The sequence below is a fragment of the Chenopodium album genome, chromosome 10 (genome assembly GCF_948465745.1).
Source record: "Chenopodium album chromosome 10, dcCheAlbu1.1, whole genome shotgun sequence".
NCBI classification, from domain to species: Eukaryota; Viridiplantae; Streptophyta; class Magnoliopsida; order Caryophyllales; family Amaranthaceae; genus Chenopodium; species Chenopodium album.
In genome coordinates, this window is record NC_137843.1 from 26,349,296 (window position 1) to 26,354,479 (window position 5,184).

General features: G+C 33.0%; 1 long non-coding RNA gene across 1 annotated transcript; it reads left to right on the forward strand.

Moving 5' to 3' along the window:
* Window positions 1-2,295: 2,295 nt before the first annotated feature.
* Window positions 2,296-4,721, forward strand: LOC145563843 (uncharacterized). The gene is made up of 3 exons (XR_014094631.1): window positions 2,296-2,495; window positions 3,610-3,755; window positions 4,295-4,721. It is a non-coding gene; the product is annotated as an uncharacterized LOC145563843 (long non-coding RNA).
* The last annotated feature ends 463 nt before the right edge of the window (window positions 4,722-5,184 follow it).

Genomic DNA, 5,184 nt, shown 5'->3' on the forward strand with positions numbered 1-5,184 from the left:
TCATTGTCCTCGCCTATTTTAACTATGGACGGTTTTTTCAACTTGGCATTTTCCTTTTATTCACAAGATATTTATAACACAAACTTGCATACATTATAAGAACCAATATTTAAGTAATCCACCGTAATCTCCAACAATGATTAATTGCTTCACAAAAACCAATAATGGAAACAAGAATGAAATAAAAGGCTCAAAATCTATAGATATGGCTTTAAATGAAGGTTAATGGCTCAAATGGTTAGCAAGTAGGCAAATGAAAACCCAAAATAAAGAAATAGAAAACTTCCTAGAAAAAGAAAAATCACCAGCGGGAAAAGATGTATTTGTCCTTCCTAAATGGCTCGGTCGTGATCTCGGTTGACAAGAGTCAAGTTCTAGATAAAGCATGCAATAGTCAAGGATCCATGTGCCTCTCATGCAAAATATGTAGAAGGCTTGAAAAGAATTAAACCTCACATGGTTATAGCAATAACTCACTATTAGTTTCAAATTCACCAAAGGGAGCAACTCCAACTTTCCTCAAACAGTAAGAATCCGGCTTCAAGGTCCCAAAAGTTCTAAAGATACTACCTTAGCATACTCTATCCTACAGTCAACCAAAGATACTCTCAAACTGTGCAAACCGTTACCACATAGGAAACCATTTATTCAAAAGCAAAAATTCGGATGATATTATGTCCATAACATAAGCATAACATGAAAAGAAAACGAAAAGAAAGCCTCAAAATCATAGTTTTGGATTTTTGCATTTTTGAAAATAATGAAAGAAAAAGGAAAATAGAAAAGAGAAGAATAGGAAAAGAAAGGAAAAGATAAAAAAAGTACAAAGATGCATGCATGTCATATAAATCCCAATCGTCAAACAAGTGGTCATTCGACAACATCGCCAATGACCCTAAAAACCATTGGTGTTACAAAATAAACATCCTCGAACCATTCAACTCTTCCTAAACTAATCCTATTCTATGAAAACAATGAAAGAAAAGAAGGAAAGAAGAAAGATCTCACCGGGAATCCAAGCTAAGCTAAGAAAAGCGGGGTAATGAAAATACCACCTCCATGAAGCTCCAATCAAGCATAGCAAGAATTGTTAAATCTGAGTGAGAATGAAAAAGAGAAAATGGAACTATATACAAAGAAAACGGTTAGTAACTTCAAAACAAAATAATAAGAAAGCAAAATCAAAAATGAAAAGACAAAGAAACAAAATCAAACTAATCAACAAAATCAAATAAAAACAAACCAATCAAAATATTAAAATCAACTATACACTCAAAATAGCAAAATCAACTATACACCTAAGCTACAATCATTTGGATCAAAGGGATTTGGATTCAAGGGTTTTGGATTTAGGGATATGGATTCAAGGAAGAAAAATCATCAACTCATCATGAAAGAGCAATCATCATCAAAATCAACATCAAACGATTTTCAACAAGAAAAACATGATATAATCATGGAAAACAACAACACTCAACAACATCAAGTATAGATCAAGACAAACAATCATAAACTATCAAGGCATGAAAAATTAAGGACATCCAACAAGAACAAAATTGGCCACCAAGACCCTTCCATAAGACTAGTGTCCCCCCAAGCTAAACAAAATACATCTCAACATCCCATCGATATAAAACAAAGATCACATAATAAAAGGGATGGAGGTAAAAGCTTAAAGAGGGGAACTAGTTACCTCTATGCCCGGCACCATCATCATCATCCTCCTATCATATGAGAAGCCGGATAGGGACCATAAAAATCCTATCCCCCGGTGTAACCGAGTGGCCAACCATAGTGACCCCTAAAGTTATCTTGTTGCCAAGGGGCCAAGGGAGTAAATTGATTGGGCAACTCAAGTGGTAACGAATGGGTGGGATTGACATAGGGTAGTTAGAATCACCCCTAAAGTCGCTCCCACTAGGCACACGGTAGTCATAGTTACCATGCTCATCCAGAAATGAGCGAGTCTCGATGTTAGACCCTTGAGGTCCTTGTCAATATGGGTAGGTAAGCTTCCCATCACCTCCTCTAGACGGTACGAGACCGAGTTGGGGAGGGAAGTACAGGTACACAACTATAAAAACCTTATTTTCTCGACGCTATCATCTCGACGCCTAGGAAGACCGTCATTGTGAATTTGGACTTTGCGTGTTTTGTCGACGCTTTTAAGCATCTTTTAAAATTGTCGGCTACTTTTCACGTCGAGAGATTAATAATAGTCACGTGACCTGTCTGTGAAACTATCTTGGAGCCCGCGTGTTCAAATTTTAGGGTTATCTTCCCCATTATCTTCGTTTTCAACCGCCTCTCTATGCATTTTCTCTCTCTACTTCTCTATCTCTCTCATTGTTCAATTTTTTTCTTCTTCAAGATCTACTTCTAATTACTTATTTTGGTGTAATAACTTATCTTTTCGCTCACAATTTTATCGAATTTCCAGAATAATAAGTTGGTGTTTATCTTAGATTGAAAATTTTCCAGATCTCGTTGTTCATGTAAGTAATTTTTAATGAGTTTGAACGAGTTTTAATTAATTTCTGATACTATTGCAAACTTGAAACGAATATATGAAATATATGGCTTATTTTAACGTGCTACAGAGTAGTTCTTTGCAATTTTTAGTTCCAATTGATGTTATTTTCATTGTTTTTTTCCCTAATTTCAAACTAAGTATGGTTAGGGTATTTTTAAATTGATTTGGGTAAGTCTTACTTTATTATTGTTTCAATTGATTTTGTTACTCCATTACAAAGTAATTGGTTGGACCAAAGCAAAGTTTAAAATGGTTTTTGCAACCGAAGATCACAGTAAATGTTGGGCAGGGTAAACTCTGGTCTCTAACAATACGAGCGAAAATTGCTGAATTTATGTCTCTTTGTTATGAAACTTTGATTTCTATTTTAATTTGTTGCTTTGATGTGATTTATTATTGGTGATTAACTAGGCTGAGATAAATTCATTTTCGGGTAAGAAGAGGTTTGATAGATGTTAGTGGGTTTTTTTTCCTTAATTGCAGAATTACATCAAATTTAGTGTTTAGATTCCAAGATGGTTAGCTTCATGATTTTGGTTATATTGATTTGCATAAATTTTGTTCAAATATTGCGTTTGTTATAACTATGCTGCTTGCTCCCTATATTTCTATTATAACTTTGCTGCTTGCTCCCTATATTTCTATTATTGTGAACTTTTATTTTTTTAGGTTTTGTTTTGAAAAAAAAATTGTATTTTTATGCCTTTTATCTTCTCTAAATTCTGGAATTTTACTTTTACAGAATTTTACTTATTTTTTCACAAGAAGAATAATTCGAAATTAGGTAATTAATAATATAGAATTTTAATTTATTGATTCATGAGAGGTGAGGATTCTGCTCATTGAACTTTTATTTTGGCTAGTTAATGGTTCCAGGTAGCAACTCTGTGTTACATTCTATTTAGAATGCTCTGAGAGGTGACTACAAATTATATGATGTGTCTGGTGTAAAATGGGGGTGATTTTGACCATTTTCTAAAATAAGCATTATACTTATGTTGCTCAGACTCGGATATGAGTGTCTAGCCTTACTGAAGTTTCTAAATTGTTTTTTTTTTGTTTTTTTTTTTTGGTAGTTTCCAAGTGTTTCAAAATAACTTAAAACCGACGTAATGTTCCCAAAATCCCAACGTCATCACTTTTTGGTGCCTTTTCAGTTCAAGGTGGATTTCCAACATAGCTATTTGCTAAGTGATTCAAGAGGTGGATCCTTCCTGATAAGGTAACCTCTAATCTGCTGGTTAGACCTTTGGTTTTTAATTTTTTATTTATTTATGTGCAATTGGTGAACTGATGGAGGCTTCCTCTTTGTAGGCATTATAATTATAATAGTGAATTCATTATTTAGTTTTAAGTTTTTTCCTTAGCCTTGATGTTATTCATCTAAGTTTACTTCAACTAAGATATTTTGCATATAATAATTTGTAGTAATATTGTGTTGTAACTATTAAAATTTGTACATGTTTTCATTTTGGCTCTCTAGCTCTTTATTTTTTCCCTTGTATTTTATATTTTGAAGTTGTTTTCTATATACTAATGAGTTTATGTCTTAGCTTGAGCTAGATCAGTGAGAAATAGAAATGATTATGTGGAAATCTGAATGGAATATCCCATGTATTGTCATGACAATGCATCTCCACTATTCAACTTGTTTTTTTCATCGATATTTCTCACCATCCCTTGTTTCTTCTAAACACAAATAGCATCAAAATTAGAACAATAAGTTGTATAATAAATATATTGATGTTGTTGTTGCTTTAGGATGCTGACCACACTGTTGTTGCTCCTCATTGCTAATGTTGCTGCTCCATAATGTCGGTGTTGTTGTTCCACGATGATGTTGCTTTCTGTCTCCCCAAGCCACACTAAAGCAGTAGTTCTTGCATAAGGATTCATAAACATCAAAGGGTGTGCGGTGAATTCAAGGCTAACAATGAGTTATTGGTCAAAACATTGCTTTACGCGCTTTTGCAAGACGATTAAGAAGCAGCTAAATTAGAGATTGATTGATTTTTTTTTTTTTTTTTTTTTTTTTTTTGTAAAGAAATGAGCATATTTGTTCCACTACAAGTCTACAACTTATAAGATGGAAATATAGCTGTTGTATTTCTCATTACTAAGAGATGTTGTACATATATACTGTAATATATTTATATATGATATATTGTACATGTATACTAAAAAAGATTGCCATAATTTTGCTCTCTCTCTATTTTTATTAGTAATACAAAGTATAGTAATAATAATAATCAGTGTGAAATAATGTTTTTTATAAAATATATATTCTAGATATATATTTAAGAATTTGGACAAGAAAGCGTCTCCAACATAGAAAATATTAACTGAAAAAAGCGTCGTCAAAATATTAAAATCAATGTATGAAACTCTAGACATAACAAAGCATCGCCAATTTAATGATTCTGACACAAATTTTGTGTCGCTAAAGTTGAGAAAGTGCGCCAACTACTTCGAATTGCGACGCTTCGTACAATAATTTGGACAAAATAAAGCGTCGATATTTGCGACGCTTTTTTTATGACGTTTAATTTTCTCGACTCACCTTTTCTCGACGCTTTTTTAAGGCGTCGAAAAAAAAAAAATATTTCGACGCTTTTTGGCGACGAAAAAAAGCTAAAAAGACGTCCAAAAAA